Source organism: Microtus oregoni, unplaced genomic scaffold, assembly GCF_018167655.1.
Source record: "Microtus oregoni isolate MIOR12 unplaced genomic scaffold, Mior012 000018F_ref0000195, whole genome shotgun sequence".
In the NCBI taxonomy this organism is placed as follows: Eukaryota; Metazoa; Chordata; class Mammalia; order Rodentia; family Cricetidae; genus Microtus; species Microtus oregoni.
The window spans coordinates 6,802,223-6,820,185 of NW_024543077.1; the positions used below are offsets into that span (position 1 = coordinate 6,802,223).

The 17,963-nt window shown below is 41.6% G+C and overlaps 1 protein-coding gene and 1 non-coding gene across 7 annotated transcripts in view; both read right to left on the bottom strand.

Annotated features, from left to right (window-relative positions):
- The window catches only part of LOC121458759 (membrane-associated guanylate kinase, WW and PDZ domain-containing protein 2-like), a 1,271,545-nt gene that overhangs the window by 376,473 nt on the left and 877,109 nt on the right, over nt 1-17,963 (bottom strand). The gene's annotated exons all lie outside the window — the stretch shown is intronic.
- On the bottom strand, nt 2,607-2,710 carry LOC121459176. Its single transcript, XR_005975930.1, has one exon. It is a non-coding gene; the product is annotated as a U6 spliceosomal RNA (small nuclear RNA).

Genomic DNA, 17,963 nt, shown 5'->3' on the forward strand with positions numbered 1-17,963 from the left:
TATCTGTGGTGTGGAAAACTTGGGGCAGTTCATCTCATTCTAAAATTGAAGGCTTTTTATAAATTTGTGCCACACCCATCAATTCTATGACACATTCTACTGTTTTAAATGACAATTGGGGTCTAAGAATGCTTTAATCTCTGATAATGTGAAAACTATGACAACTCTAGGTGTCTTTTGTATTCATTTACCCATTCAAAACACACTGTGCCCACACTCCAAGCTAAGTACAGGGACAGTTATTGCTGAAAGTTAGGGTATTAAGATGCAGTCTCTATTTTCAGGGTTATCGCCAAATAATCAATTTTCAATTGATTATTGAATGCCTACTATGTGCTGGAACAAGATGATTTGTGGAAATGAACTCTAGTGTAATAACTGTATCAATAGAATAATTGTCAAAATATAGAGATCTTAGGGGAAGACGTGATGACCTTTACAGAGGCACGAATGGGAACAAGTGAGGTAAATAGTCCAGGAATATTCAAAGTAGATTTTAAAGAGAAGTTTCCAGAGGAGAGGGGAGGAAAGGGTCTGGTAGTGAGTGCATATATCACATCAGTGAGAACAGCAAGAGAATATGACACACACACACACACACACACACACACACACACACACACGAGGATACTGTTCAGCCAGACAGAATGAAATTATTAAGACCCTGACGGGTATGCAGAACCAAGCAGTATGTGTTCTCACACAGATGCAGAATCTGAAAAAGTTGATCCCCAGAAACTGAGGGTAGAGAGGTGGAATCGTGGGCTGGGAAGAGTAGAGAAAACCGGGTAAAGGAAGGTTGATCTGTGGTTCCCGTGTGACAGATAGGAGCAAGACGTTCTGGGAAGCTATTGTAGAGTTTGGTGACTGCAGAGAACAATAACGTATTGTACATTTCAAAAAGATGGAAGAAAAGGTTTTGAAAGTTTCAACACAAAGATATTTGAGGAAGAGATGAGAGATGTTTGAGGAAGAGGACCGTATTGAACTGAATTTAAATGTTACACAATGTTTTTTTGTATCAACACTTCACATGTTACTCCGTTAGTGTGTATACTGTAATGCTTCAGGTATAAATCTAAAATTCACTTCAATCTTAAGAAGTACTCTGATATTCACGTTGTTTTCTGGATGAACGTTAAACATTACGAAGGCAGTGACTTATATTTTCTAATAGGTACTAGCCAAAAGCTACAAGCACATGCATGTAAGACACACACATTTACAATCTGCACACCACTGCAAATGTCTTCCCAGAGAGCATCTCTGTAAATTACACTCTTCAGAGCAACTCAGTCCCCTAGAACCACAACGGGAGCCACACCCTTCTCCTGCCTCCTGTCTGAGGATCCCTGGAAGGGCATCTTTAGGCTCTGCTCCAGGTGTTAACAATGGTCAGGCATTGTAAACATTTAGCATTAGCTTCCTCCCAGTCCCATGAGGAGTTCCCTGCTTTAATTTATTCTTTTGTCCACAACCAAACTGAGTATCTTTTGGAAACCTTGTGGAAATTTCTAGTTTTGAAAATTGGCATCAGATACTCCTAGATGCTGGTGTAGATTAAAGACTTGAAACCAGACTCTAGAATGGGTAACTGATTGATTCTTGAGTAATCTCTTTAGGCCTGTTTCATTTTCTTTGAATCTGGAATAACACCTACTTAGGGTTACCGTGAGAATTATGTTATATGATGTATCTAAAGTTTGTAACAGAGCTGTAGACATATGATATGTTCTTAACAGAATGGGTCCTTTCTTCCATGCTGAAACGAAACCCATACCCTCATAAGTCTGCTAGGCAAGCGCTCCTCCCCTGAGCTACTTCTCCAGCCTATCCACATTTCTCTTCCTTCTTTCTCGTCTTCCTTCACCTTCCTACCTTCCTCATCTTCCTCACTTCCTTCTTCTCCCCCTTCCCCTCCAACTCTCTCTGTTGCTCCTTCTCCCCTCTTTTTAAAAGAGTTGTAACAACGGCAGGGGAATAAAGACAAATGCTTGCACACACCCTATAAAAAGTCATTAGATAGTAAGCCAATGGTTCCCATTTCACTGAACCCTTAGACAGCTGTTCCAGGTCTGAATCACTGCTTCTGTTGCCACAGGCGAAAGGAGAATACAATGTAGATTTGCTCGGCTCACACAACCATTCATTTCATGTGAGCACTCAAATCTACCTCTATTTCTAAAGCATAGCACTGTTAAGAGCACACCGATTTGAAAACTAAACATGCTTTCTCACATAAACCCACTAGCTCCTAAAGCCTTACGTAGTATGTACAAATGCAATTTAGATAATTGTTTGCATTCTTCTGTGTTAAATTTCTAGTCTGCTTATATATATTTTTAATAAACTGAGCCAGACATCATGTTTTTGTTGGAATGCTAATGTACTAATAAATGTTTTAAATAATAATAACAAGCATTCAGGTCCCAAACCAGGAGTTACTCGGTGAACTTATTAGTGACGTGACTTTCATGCTGCGGAGATGCCAGGAGGCGCTGAGCAAGGTACCAGCTCTCCACCACCTACTGCAAAAGGAAGGACCTTGGGGAGACCTTACCGCATCACAGGTGGTTTTTGTCAGGCAGCCTTTGCAAGAGTTGGTGCAAAATATGGAATGCTTCATGAGTTTGCATGTCATCTCTGCACAGATGACATGCTAATCTTTTTACCATTGTGGTTTTAGTATGTGTGCTGCCAAATTGAACACTGTATAGTGCTGTTCAATACAGAAAACTCGAGGGAGAAAAACTAAACTACCAATAGCTGCTCTTGACCACTAAGCAGAGGACCGTGTTGCAAACGGCATTCCTCTTCTGGTTTGTGTGTTTGTGGATATGTGTCTATCTTATCGTTTCACGAGTAACAAGAAAATGGTAAGGAGATTGCCTCCTATTCAGATCATACAGAGCTGTCTTTTCAGACCCCAGGGAACAATCTGCTGTTTGTCACTGTAGCTTCTCCGTTTGTGTGTTTCCTTTGTTTGTTTTGAGAAGTGGCAAAAGTACGGCAAGCCAATGACTTGTTCTTCTTTCTGGTTTGTATGCAGAAGGCGAAGAGTGGGGAAATTTAAGTGTGAGGGCAGTAACTATATCTGTAAGCCAGAAGCTGCTGGCAAAAGGAGGGGCCTTAGTCTGATCAAACAGAGTACTTTTGCACTTTTTAATCAGAGAAATAATAATGAATGCATTTCTATATTTCAGTAAACAGAAATTGATTTTCCTTTTTACCAATTTGCTATGCTTTAAAAATTTATGTGTAATTGATAACTAGGACCCTTTCAATGTGACAAGACATTTTTGAACTTGATAAATACAGAATATTTCATTAGGTATGGCAGTACCTCACAGCAGGGTAAACCATTCAAGACAGGAGAACCCAGCCTTGTCCTTGCTACCTAGACATACTTTGCAGAAGCCTCGGTGAGTAGAGGCAAAGAGTAGCATCTGTAAGACTACAGCTCATCTTAATCTTCAGTGCAATCTACCAGAGTCTTAAAACCAAGCCCAATAAAAATCAAAATAAATGAATTATAAATACAACAGCCAGATATTTTATACTCTTTAAGAACCAGGGCGTTATTGACTACTTCATCCTTACACGGTTTGGAAACTACACAGATATGGTACAAGTTCTATGAATTTAACTCTTCTCCACTTCCCTGCGAAGGTGCCTGGTGAGAAGTCAAGGTAAGATTTTGTTAGTTAAGTGTACACTGAGTGCGCCGTAAAACTTTACTGAAGACTTCGTTTTCACTTACATATTTTCTCTTTCTCCAGTGTTTTTGGTCTTGCTACACGCAATTATTTTGAAGCTAATATTTCAGCGAATAGGCAAAGATCTTGAGACATTGCAGTGATGTGAAATTCCTCAAGCCATTTAGCGTGACCTTTTGGTTTTGAAAAGGTGAGTATTTTACATTTCTGTATACTGACAAGATAAACGTACATCGAAACCAAGTGAACGTTAGAACAGCCTTAGCTGTTGAGGCAGATGCAGAAATAATGACCGGGGAGAGATTTCACAAATTCCAAGTTTCTTTTCACTCTTGGCATCCGACTTCACCAGACTTCTCTAACGCTCCCCAAAGAGACAATATAAAATAGCCATTTTATATCCAAGCTCTGTGCACTCTACCAGCTACTCTGATACCACATAATTATGCTTATTTTTTAAATGGATTGTATCAAAGCTTTTAGAAGACAATCTAGCCATTTGAGGCTTGGTTAGGTAGCAGTAAGATTTGCTAGTGTTTTTTAGGAAAACGTCTGTATATAAATTAACATAGCAAGGCTATCCATGTGAATATCATATTCATTTCAAAACCCCCCTTTAAGATTCAAATCCAGCTTGCTTCTCCCTGGACAATATACCAGGAGACCTGGCCCCTGATCCCTGGAGAGATGGCCCCCACCACTCACCACAGGGCAGGGTGAACCAATCCTGAGGACATGCACGTAGTGGGGCTGGCTCCAAAGACTTGCCTCAGGTAGTTGGCCCCAAGGGCCGGGTCTGACCAGCTTGGCTACTATTGAGGCCCACAGCCAGGCCTTGGTTGACCCACCCTAGCATCTACTCCATCTAGGACCTGCTGGAGCTGGGAAAGGGATTGGTCCTGTGTAACAATACCTGAAAGATCTCAAAGACCCGTGGTAGTCATTGGATAGCCCATAGGAGTTCCCATGAGGACCCAGAGAGGATGGTGTACCAGGCCTTGCCCTAGACCAGTGATTCACTGCAACAGACATTTGCCGGCAAAACCAATAGGGCAAAGAGATAAGGCACACTGAAGCCTTCATTGCTACCAGGACCAACAAAGAGGTGTTGGAGAAACCAAAAAGAAGGAACAAAGAGATTTTTCTATTGTAATTTTTGTTTTGTTTACTTTTCCCTTTTTCTTTTGTTCACTTGCTTGCTAACTTTGATTTGTTTCCTATGGGGGGCCACAGTAGGAATGAGGATGGAGGGGGGACCAGGAGGTAAATGCAACTGGGGTCCATGATGTGAAACTCCAAAGAACCAATAAAGAATATATATATATGTTCAAATACGTATACACACATATATATGTATTCAATATATATATATATATATACACATATGTGAATATATATACATTTATATGTATTCAATAGATACACACACACACACACATATATCCTGGACTGAAGACAGCTTTGTGGTTAAGAGCACATATTGCTCTTACAGGGACCTGAGTTAAATTACCAGCACCCACATCAGGTGGCTCAGAACACTTGTATCTATGGCTCCAGGGTGACCTCAGCAAAGGCATTAGATGGTCCCAAAAGGTAGATCCTGAAATGTCAGCAAAAATCCATCATTCTTAACATGAGGACTGCCATCAACAAGAATGCCTGGACCATGCTCTGCAGTGTCAGCACGTGACCCACAAAAACAAGTAGTGTTCTGGTCTGCACTTGGCATTCCATCTGCAGAGCCAAGACAATTCCCATGGAACCAGAAGCCTGTGGCGGTGAAGAGGAAGACCACTTGCCCCACCAACAGCTCCAGAGTACCACACTTTAGAGGTGAGAATACCCTGATGATGTGGGATTCCCCCCTGTATGCTGGGAAAACTATTGGTTAATAAAGAAACTGCCTTGGCCTGATAGGACAGAACAGAGGTAGGTGGGAAAAACTAAACTGAATGCTGGGAGAAAGGAGGCGGAGTGAAGGAGAAGCCATGAAGCCCCGTGGGAGACAGATACCAGAACTTTACCCGGTAAACCACAGCTACGTGGTGATACACAGATTAATGGAGACGGGTTAAATTACCATGTAAGAGTTAGACCATAAGAAGCTAGAGCTAATGGGCCAAGCAGTGATTTAATTAATACAGTTTCTGTCTGATTATTTCAGGTCTGAGCTGCTAGGCAGCTAGGACACAAACAAGCAGCCTCCTTACAACACACTGACTTTTTCAACCACACACACACACACACAAATAAACAAACAAACAAACAAATAAGTAAAGGAAGGAAGGAAGGAAAAAAGGTAGGAAGGAAGGAAAGAAGAAAGAAGGAAAAAATATAAGAAAGAAAGAAAGAAAGAAAGGGAATTGGATACTAAGCATTGTATAAAGTATTGTGTGTGTGTGTGTGTTTTCTCAAGATTAACAAGGATTAATTCTTCACTTTGCTTTAAGTTTTTCTCATGTCTTAACTCACTTTTTCTTGATGAGGGAAGACAACCATATTTTTCTGACAGAACATATCACTAAACATTAAGTTGCTGTCAGGGCTGGGGAACTTCCTTAGTAGGTAAGCATGCAGTACAAGTCAGAAGACCTGAATCCAGTTCCCAGAAACCACAATTAAAAAGCCAGACATAGTGGCTTGTATCTGTAATCCCAGAGCCCCTACCATGAGAGTGGGGTGGATATGGGAGGGCGGGGTGTGTGTGCTTGAGGGACAGTGACCCTGGAGCATGCAGATAGTAGATCAGGACAGACCTGTCTGAGCAAAGGGGGAAGAAGGAACTGACTCCCAATTATATCCTCACACTTCAGCAAAAGCTCCTGTTCTCTCTCTCTCTGTCTCTGTCTCTGTCTGTCTCTCTCTCTCCCTTTCTCTCTTGTACATGCACACAGAATGATAATACCCTAGGGAACAGAAGATTGACAGGACTTTGAAATCAAAAGGCAGGATAAAATCAGGAATTCTTTTTGTTTTTAAATGGAAAATATAATACCATTTGAAATCACTCTGTATTCTCTGGATCTAGGCAACCTTGGGAATGGCACTTGCAAGTGTGACATTAGAGAAGCATTAAGGAAAAAAATTAAAATCCTCAAGGAATTTTAAGAGTGAAATGAGGTGCCATGGCCACATGGACTGCCATGGGTCTATTATCATTGTGTCACGGTTTTAATATGCAGAGTAAGTCTCTGACCAGCATTTGACGTAGTAGAGGAAACTTAATAGGCATGTTTTGACAAAAATGTCCCCTAAACCACAACCTGAAAGCCTTTACTGATTTTCATATTAAATGAACGTTTAATATTTTCTTCCCAGGCAGGCTTAAAGGAGTAAAACTGCAGCCCGCAGGCATGTTCAAGGCCACAGCAGGCAGAGACAAGGGGGACAGCCTGCTGCCTTCTCAAACCAGCATGGTCCCTGAGAATGTCATCTTTGATGTGGCCGTGGCAGAATTTCAAAGAAACGTGAACAGTTAGTATTCAATCAGCCCACGAAATGAAGCTGGCCTGCAGCTTTCTATAAGGTTGGTGGAGCTGAGGGACGTGTGGGTCTCAATCTGAAGGCAGAGTCTCTGAACAGCAGGCCACTCCATGGCGGTGTCTAGAGTGGAAAGGCAGCCATCGAAAAGGATGGCTCCTGCTGTAATCTGCCCAGCAGACTTGGTGCCCGTGGCTCGCCTTGAGAGAGGAGAGGTTGTTTCTAAAGAGATAAGCTGAGGATCTGGGAGCATATCTCAGTGGAGTCTACCACAAACATGAGGACCTGAGATCTGAGACCCCACACCCACATAAAAGTTGGGCGTGGTGGTGCATGTCTAGAATTCTGGCTCCAAGGGATGGTAAGATAGTGGATCCTAGGAACTTACTTGTCAACCAGCTTGGCTAAATCAATTCAGGTTCAAGGAGAGACTCTTTGTCAAGGAGAGGTAATAGAGGAAGATAGCCAGCACTGAACTCTGACCTTTAACATATAGGGCAAGAACCCACACATTTGTACACACGTGAATACATAAACGCACACCTCCAACACAGAGAGAGACACATTGGGACCCTTGGTGGCTTGCAGATAAGAAAGCTGCCTGAAAGTAGTTGAGGAAACAGGGAGGCCTTTGCAACTGTCCCGTGTCTGTGGAGAGCTGTTTTTTTTTTTTTTTCAGAAGAGACAAACACAGGTAAAATCTCTAGTTGAGAGAGTGAGTGGGCTTAAGGTTTCACAGCTGAAAGACAGCAGTATTTAAGGAAGCGGAAGTGAAATGTAAACCAGAGAGTAACAGTGGCAAAGGGCTTTGTTCACCACTTTCTAGTCAGAGACTCTGAGGCACAGTAGCTTCTGTGCAGACGTGAAAATATGTGTCAGTGGTGCAGAGCCAATTAAACACGTGGGAGTGAGCGCTATTATGCAAGATCCCAACATCTGAGGGGGAAGAGAAAGAAGCAATGTGTTCTGGGAAACTCCCTCTGCCAAACAGAGCTGGTGTGAGGTTGAGAAAGTGATAGGCCTGGGAGAGCAAAAGTAAACAGAGTTTTCATTCGGGAAACTGAGGAGAATAAGGATCAGTACTATTGTTCATGTCTGTGCACATACTAAGTAGTTCCTCAGTAAGCGCTTTATCCCTTGCATGTATCAAGAGTCCTAGAATTGAAGAAGAACAGAGCAAACATTTGCTCGAGATAATAGGATCGAGGAAGTGAGACAGGAGCTGATCGGGGGACAGAGATGAGCCAGAATGAGTTAACCTATCCGCGTTTGGTTTATGTGCGGAGTGGCAAAGAAAATAGCATACACAAAGTGCTTCCCACTGTTTCTGACGTACCAGAGATGCTCAAGAAAGGCTAAATAATATGATCACCACCACCATTACCCTCTTGGGGTGAGGGTGTAGCAGAAATGCTTCGTGTTGCCAGGACTACCAACACAGCTCCCTTGAAATCCTCTCACTTGTGCGTCAGCCCTCTTTGATTTTGCTTATGTCCCCTGCACGCCATGGATTCTTTTATGCCAGATATACTAATGTCTTCTTTTTTTTTTTTTCAAAATTCAGTGGGTATCTGTCAGACATTAGGCAGAGACAGAAAGAGATGGGGAGGGAGACACTGGAACAGGTATCCCTAGATGGGATGTCTTCATCAAATCCCTTTCCTCAGAGCTCAGGGAACCCTGCAGAAGAGGGGCTGAAAAAGTGTATAAGAGGCAGAAGGAATGGAGGACACTGGGAGATCCAAGCCTTCTCAATCGACCGAGCAAGGCACATGTAACTCATAGAGTTTGCAACAGCAAGTACAGGGCTTGCATGGGTCTGCACCAGGTTCTCTGTGTATATATTATAGCTCATAGCTTAGTAATTTTGTGGGACTCCCGCGTGTGTGAACAAGTGGGTCTCTGATTCTTGTGCCCTCTCTTGAGACTCTTTTCCTTTTGTTGGTTTGCATTTTGCTGTGGGTTTTGTTTTATCTTACTGTATTTAATTTTGTTATGCTTGGTTGTTATCTCTTAGCTTGTTCTTTTCTAATAGGAGACAGAAATAGAGTGGATCTGGACAGAAGGAGAGGTGAAGAGGAACTGGGAGGCATACAGAGGAAAAATGCAATCAGAATATATTGTATGAAAAAATAATCTTTTTTTTCAAGACAGGGTTTCTGTAGCTTTGGAGCCTCTTCTAGAATTAGACTAGGCTGGCTTCAAACTCACAGAGATCTGCCTGCCTCTGCCTCCCAAGTGCTGGGATTAGAAGTTTGTACCACCACTGCCTGGCTAACATAAACCATTTTTAATAAAAAGGGAAATTTTACTGGGTAATTTTGAGTTTATATCTATCCTCCTTCTGAACTAACATTAGTCAGTTACTACTTTTGGGAATCCCATCTCTCTCTGGCTTTGAGTCAACTACCCTGTTCACATCTCTCCCAAGTCTGGAGCCATATCTAGGTCCCTACAACTTATGGGATGTGAAAATCTTGGGAACATGAGCAAATAGGATTCTAAAATGCTCTTAAAACTGTATTTTCAGCAGGACCAAAATCATACCATATTTCTTTATAGACCACTTTTGATTTATTTACTTTTTACAGTGGTGGGGCTTGAGTGGATGCTTTATCAAATGTTCTACCATGTGAGCTATGTCTATAGCTGTAGACCAAAGTTTCTGTCCCACCTGGTCTTGCAGCTGTTCAGTCCCAAAGAAATACATAGAGGTTTATATTAATTATAAACTGTTTGACTTATTAGCTCAGTTTTATTACTAACTAGCTCCTACAACTTAAATTAAGCCATAATTTTTAGATATTTAGCCACATGGCTTGGTCCCTTTTCTTAGTAAAGCAGCCTCATCTTGCTTCCTCTGCATCTGACTTGTGACTGACTCTCTGCTTTTCCTCTTCCCAGAATTCTCCTAGTTTGGTCACTCCACCTATACGTTTTGGCTGGTTACTGACCAATCAATGATTTATCAAACTAGTACAAGTGACAAATTTTTATAGTGTACAAGAGCATTATCCCACGGCATATGGGAATTGAGTGAGTACTTATCAAATGTTCTATCAATAAGCTATGTCTATAGCTCCACAAAAGATTTTAGAAAAACACTCCATATGTTAATCTTAACATTGAAAGTAGCGTCTATTTTTACATTATAGATCAAATGTATTTGTTATAAAATGAAATAAACGAACTGTTTCAGAAGTAGTATATTAAAATGGAAGAATGTCCTTAAGCAGATGATGCCTTTCTTGAGTTTATTTTTGAGTGCCACACTTCCCAAGGCAGCTGTAAGGAGTTCTTGCTGATGAGGTAGAGACAGTCTGAAGTTTGACCCTGTTATTGTGATCAAGCTTCAGGAATAACTTTTGGAAATTGTTTGGAAATTTCATAACACATATATTTTAAGTTTTCTGCTATGGTCACTATCCCTCATATTATTGTTTCAGAAATCTAACTGGAAAGATGAGTTATTATGCGTTTTCAAAATAGTAGTTAACCTGGAGAATATAACAAATTTTACAAGCAAAAAAGGTCCTCCTCCTCCCAGGAGATCCATGAGTCCTGCTAGGGCTCTCCTCTCTGCCTAACCTTTTTCCTCTATGGTTTGTAGCTTGGTTATCATTTACTTAATGACTAATATCCACCTATTAGAGAATACATACGATATTTGTCTTTCTGGGTTTAGGTTACCCCACTCAGGATTTTTTTTTTCGAGTTCCACCCATTTGCCTGCAGAGTAATCCTCCACTGTGTAAATGTACCACATTGTCTTTATACAATCTTCTGTTGAGGAACTTCTAGGCTATTTCCAGTTTCTGACTATTATGGGTTTTGTGGGTGGACTGGGGGCAGGTGGCAATGGGAGTGCATAGTGGGGAAATGGGATAAAGGAAGAGATGGCTGGAATTTTGGGGCATCTGGGGAGCAGGGTGAAAACCTAGTGCAGTAGAAACTTCCTGGAATGTGTGAGGGTCATTTGAGTGAGGACTCCTAGCAATGAAGGTGATGCAGGCTGGACTGATCATCTCTTGTAGCCACGCAAGGCTTCCAGTAGTGGGACTAGACTTTATTTGGTTGAATTGTTGATCGAGGAGGTCCCATAGATATCACTAAACAACTCAGGCTGATGTTTGGACAGAAGGTTGCTCTCCACAAACAAACAGCATAACCCCAATATCTACCCAGCTCATTGAACAGAGAGAAGTAGACCTTGTGACTGCATGCAGCCTTCATCTCTATGTTCTATAGGCTCTGTAGGCTGCTGAAAGAGATACATGGTCACCAGTCCAGTCACAAAACGTGGATCTACAATCTGCCATGCCTGCGAGAGATGCTGGGGCCATGGTGGATCAGAACACGTGGGAGTGACCAATCATGGCTTGATTTAACTGGAGGCCCGCTCCACAAGAGGGAACCCATGCCCAGCACTGCTCGGATAGTCATGAACCAGAGACTGGAAAGCCCAGAGACCTATGGTATAACTGAATATGACTGGTCTTAAAAACAAACAAACAAACAAAACCCAATGAAATTGTTCTTAATGATCTATGCTCATAATTTGGTGCCTTGTCCAATTGTCACCAGCGGGGCTTCCTCTGGCAGCAGATGGGAGCAGAGGCCCACAGACAAATTATAGGGAGAGTCTAAATTGGTGGTCTCTACTGGGCCTCTGTCCTTGGAGCTCAGAGCTAGGATCTCAGGGAATTCCACAGAAGAGCAAAGACTGTAGGAGTCAGAGGTCATGGAGGACATCAGGAGAGCATGGCTCACTGAATCAGCGATGCCAAGCTGGCATGGGCTCGCAGAGACTGAAGCAGAAAATGTAGGATCTACAGGGGTCTGCACCAGGTCCTCTGTGTATGTTTTGACTGTTAGCTTGGTATTTTTGTGGGACTCCTAACTCTAGGAGAGGGAGTGTCTCTGACTCTTTTGACTGCTCTTGGAACTGTCTCTTCTGTTGGATTCCTGGTCCAACCTTGGTGGGAGAGCTTTTGCCTTGTCTTATTGAATCCTTTTTGATAATGTTTGGTTGTTGTCTCTTGAATATCTGCTCTTTTTCTGGAGAGGAAATAGAGAGGGTTGAGTCTGGAGGAGAAGAGAGGTGGGGAGGAGCTGGGAGGAATACAGGGAGGGCAAACTGTGGTCAGGAAGTGTTGTATGAGAGAATTTATTTTCAATTTAAAAAAAGAAAATAAGAAAATGGTTTTTTTTTTGGTATTTTGAGTTAATCCGATAAAATTCAGCAGATTTGGCTTGCTAAATGCACACAGATGGCACTCTTTCGTTAACCCACTTTGTTCTGACACTAGCAGGTGTCTGTAGGTCAGTCACTGGAAGTCACCAAAAACTAGGGCAGGCTTCTGAGGGTGTCGATCTTAACCTGCACCCCCTTGCATGGCAGCGTAGCGACAAGCACATGGATGATATGGGGTTTCTGTCATATTCCTGACCCTAGTGCTTCAGCCTTGCCTATAGAAGATACCCCCTGAAATAATGAATGATTAAGAGAGGCCTTGCATTGGGAAGAATCCTTGCACTAGTCTCCATGGAAGTTGCTAATTCGAATGCTTACGGGACCCTCTATGGACAAGAGAGGAGTGACTAAGAAAAGGCGTACAGCATCACAGAAAACATTTGTGCAGGTTAATATGTACAAATACAGGGGATCCAAGGTATCTTCCCAACCACCAAGGCCTGAAAAATACATATATTTCCCCCCTCTGAGAGAGCAAATTATTTTCACAAAAGTACCCTTAGTGAAGGCAGAAAATGCAATTTATGCTATTTCATGGTTATAACTTTCTCACTTAAATTTCAGAGTTAAAAATGTTCTCCATTAGCTGTTAACATCTGGGTTGTCAGATGTGCAAACTACACAGACTCTTTGTTGGTAATACCTGCCACTCCAGCTGCTCACCTCTTGGCCCACTGCCAAGCCTGTTCTTTGCTCTGACTTAGCCTGGGTGCTTTGTCCCTAAAATTAGTCCTAGACCCAAAAGCTCGGCTTTAAACAGGTGAACATTGAGTACCAGCTATTCAAATGGCGCAGACTTAGTGGAAGGATCCATTTCTAAATATTTACTTTGGCCGGTGGGCCCTCAAATGCTCACTCCACAGAAATCCTCTATCCCAGTTAAATGCAATCATTCCAGAGGTTAGTGCCTCTTTGCCTTGACCAATGTGAAGCTCCCTTCCCTGTCTTCCTTGCTCTTTAAAATAACATCAGCATCCTAGCTTAAACACAGCCCTCCAGACCTGCCATTTACTTAGTCCTCGTTCTGCGTATCCTTTCCACTCCGAGGCCATGGCAGAACTGCATTGGACCTCAAACACTGATTCTGTTTCTCTGAAAAGAGACAGATATGGTGTCCCCTTCAACTCTGCATAACTGTGAGCATATCCTGGGGATATGTTACTCTTACATTGGGAGCTACTTTTACAGAAGTTTTTGGTCAATTCCAAGTTGCCTCCAAGAAGAAAACACTGTGTGTGTGTGTGTGTGTGTGTGTGTGTGTGTGTGTGTGTGTGTGTACGCGCGTGCGGACAAGTGTTGCATGCACACTTTCATGTGCTTAAAATAGATTTACAAATAATTGGAACAGGCGGTGACTATTATTAAAAAAAAGGGCTAGAAAAAGCGTTCTATTTGCCTTTTGTTCTGCAAAGTTTTACTGAGCTGTTTTTGGTGTGTGGGGGAACCTGTCTGGGAAGTCACCTCTAAAAAGGCCTGTGTAGGAAAATCACTGATATTTAAAGAGGACATTCTATGTTTCAAAGTGTCTTATGGGAACCTAACATACATAATAATCGGAAGCATGACCAAGGTCATGTTGTAGAACTGTGTTGGCATGTTGGCTTCACAAAGGGACTTGTCAGAGAGTGAGGACAGGAGCAGACACCCAGCGGTGTATCACTCATGACATTTTGTCCTGTGCCCCGGGATTGAAGAGAAGTCTTCTTTCTTCCTGTACACATACTTGCAGGTTGTAAAGTTAAGACTATCTGCCCAGCTGAGAAAGAAATCAGAGGAACATCACCCTCACAATAGCCACAAATACCATAAAATATTTCAGAGTAACTCTAACCAAACAAGTGGAAGACTTATATGACAAGAACTTTAAATCTTTGAAGAAAGAAATTGAAGAAGACACCAGAAAGTGGAAAGACCTCCCATGCTCTTGAGTAGATAGAATTAACATAGTAAAAATAGCAATATTCACAATAGCAATCTACAGATTCAATGCAATGCCCATCAAAATCCCAGAAAAATTTTTTGAGTACCTCGAAAGAATGGTACTCAACTTCATACGGAAAATCAAAAAAACCCAGGATAGCCAAAACAATTCTGTACAATAAAAGAACTTCTGGAGGCATCACATTCCCTGACTTCAAACTCTACCACAGAGCTACAGTACTGAAAACAGCCTGGTATTGGCATAAGAACAGACAAGAGGACCAATGGAACCGAATAGAAGACCCAGATATTAATCCACACACCTTCAAACACTTGTTTTTTGACAAAGAAGCAAAAAATAACAAATGGAAAAAATAAAGCATATTTAACAAGTTGTGCTGGCATAACTGAATATCAACATGTAGAAAAATGAAAATAGACCCATATCTATCACCATGCACAAAACTCAAGTCCAAATAGATCAAAGACCTCAACATAAAACCAGCCACACTGAACCTTATAGAAGAGAAAGTGGGAAGAACACTTGATCGCATTGGCACAGGGAACCACTTCCTAAATAAAACCCCAGCAGCACAGACACTAAGGGAAACAATTAATAAATGGGACCTCCTGAAACTGAAAAGCTTCTGTAAAGCAAAGGACACAGTCAACAAGACAAAACAACAGCTTCCAGAATGGGAAAAGATCTTCACTAACCCCACATCAGACAGAGGTCTAATCTCCAAAATATACTAAGAACTCAAGAAATCGGTCATCAAAAGAACAAATGATTCAATAAAAAAAATTGGAGTACAGACCTAAACAGAGAACTCTCAACAGAGGAAATCTAAAATGGTTGAAAGACACTTAGGAAAACGTTCAACATCCTTAGTCATCAGAGAATTGCAAATCAAAACAACTCTGAGATTCCATCTTATACCTGTAAGAATGGCCAAGATAAAAAATGCTAATGCCAACTTGTGCTGGAGAGGTAAAAGGAATACTCCTGCATTGCTGGTGGGAATGTAAGCTGGTTCAGCCCCTTTGGATGACAGTGTGGCGATTTCTCAGAAAATTAGGAAACAACCTTCCTCAAGACTCAATAATACTACTTTTGGGTATATATCCAAAGGATGCTCAATCGTGCCACAAGGATATGTGCTCAACTATGTTCATAGCAGCATTGTTTATCATAGCCAGAACCTGGCAACAACCTAAATGCCCCTCAACCGAAGAATGGATAAGGAAAATGTGGAGCATTTACACAATGGAGTACTCCACAGAAGAAAAAAAAATAATGACATCTTGAATATTGCAGGCAAATGAATGGAGCTAGAAAACATCATTTTCAGTGAGGTAACCCAGATACAGAAAGACAATTATCACATGTACTCAATGCTAAGTGGTTTTTAAATATAAAGCAAAGCAAACCAGCCTACAAATCACAATCTCAGAGAACCTTGACAACAATAAGGACCCTAAGAGAGACATACATGGATCTAATCTACATGGGAAGTAGAAAAAGACAAGATATCCTGAGTAAATATTGGAGCATGGGGACCTTGGGAAAGGGTTTAAGGGGAGGGGAGACACAGGGAGGGGAGCAGAGAAAAATGTCGAGCTCAATTAAAATAAAAAAAGAATGTCTGCCCAGTCAGTGTGCTGTGTTAGCCAGTGTTCCCTTGCAGCAGCAAGTATCTGAGGTAATCAGCTTACAAAGAGGAAAGGTTAGTTTGATTCATGGTTTTTTAGTTCTAACATTTTGGTCTGTGGTGAGAAATACATCATGGCTGGTGCTATGTGACAAAGGAAATGGCTCACCTCATGAGTGGAAGCAAAAGAGAGTAAGTCTAGGATCCCAGTATCCCCTTCAATGACATCTTAATGAAGAGCTCCTTTCAGGCTCCCCCTGCACCCCTCACATAAACACACACACACACAATATACACACACATACATACACACAAACACACACAATATACACACACATACACACATACACATACATACACACAAACACACACAATATACACACATACACATACATACACACAAACACACACAATATACACACACATACACACATACACATACATATACACAAACACACACACATACAGAGAGAGAGAGAGAGACCCCGAGTATCCCCAAGAGACACAGAAGTCAGGAGAGGAAGTTGGTCAAGGTCTTCAGAGAACGAGCTGGCTGTGCTGAGAAGCACACCTAGTGCCAGCCCTAGCGTCTGCACACCTGATCACTCTGAGTGCTGCCGTTCGTGTAGATGGTTGTCTTTGTGTTAGTTTGCATTTGATGAGTTTTATAAGTATGGCTAATCCAAACAATTACCCTGTGGAAGCCGACCCCTCAGAACACAGCAATGCCCTGGCTTCTGCAAAGCAGAGATATGTACTGTTGTAGGCATGGCTGTTCCCCTGGTAGGATGAAGTCAAAGTATCTCACTGAACAGAACTAATTGGCTAATTGATATGCGTCAGACATCTTACCAAGCAAAAGACAGTTTAATTAAAACAAAATATTATCCATAGCAGTGGGAGCTAAACTAATCAGAGATGAGAAGCGAGAGTCGGGACTGAAATGAACAGATTCCCTTCTATGCAATGCTAACAATAAATTGATGGGCTGTTGCTACCGGTAGGGTGACTGGCTAGCTAAAGCACAAACAAAGAGTTGAGTGTGCATCTTAGGAGATGATAAAATCAACCTTTCAAATTACATGGGGGGATGGACTACTCATCAACGATACAGAGACAAGCTTGGGAAAAATAGCCGTGTTTACAGTTACGTTTGACTTGACCAATAGACTCAGTTATTCATTAGTAAAGACACTAGTTTTGCTTGAGAATGAGCTTAATTATAGCCCAAGGAGTTTTAAAACTCACCATGTAGTAACACAGTATTTAGTGAGATAACCGCTAATTTATGATGCTCTGTGAGCCTTACCCTCACCAGGACTCTGATTCTCCATAACGGGCTACATTATAATGACTGTTAACAGCAGGTGAATGTGGGAAGTAAGTTAATAGGCAGAACGTAGAACAGCCTTAAAAAGAAGACCAAGTATCACTTTAAAGCCGTTTCTATAGGATAAGGTTGTCTTGCTCCTTATTCCCTTCACATAGTTAGAGATTATACAGAAACCCGTGAGTGCAGCTCTCTCTGGGGAGGGAATTAGGTAGAAGAGAGAAGGAAATAGGCAACATTTTCACTGTTTATCCATTTGGGGCCATGTAACATAGGACTTAATCAAATGATCAAGTTAAAAAAATCATAACTATAGTAACAAGAAAAGATTCTGACTGGATGCCCAGGGCTTCCACTTAATACTGCTTTGGTCCAGTTTATTAAACTTAGAGAGACTTATTTTCTTATCTCAAAGAAGAAGATAGTTTTTACTACAGAAACTTACAGAGAAATACAGGAACTCTTTTCTATAACCTGTTTCCCTTGGAGATGGAAATCAGAGAACATGATCATGGGCCGCTTGTGGATGTGGGAGATTGGGGCTAGAGTTGAAGGCTATCAAGTTACTAGATCAAAGACTTAAAATCACATTATCCATAGATGTCTATCGA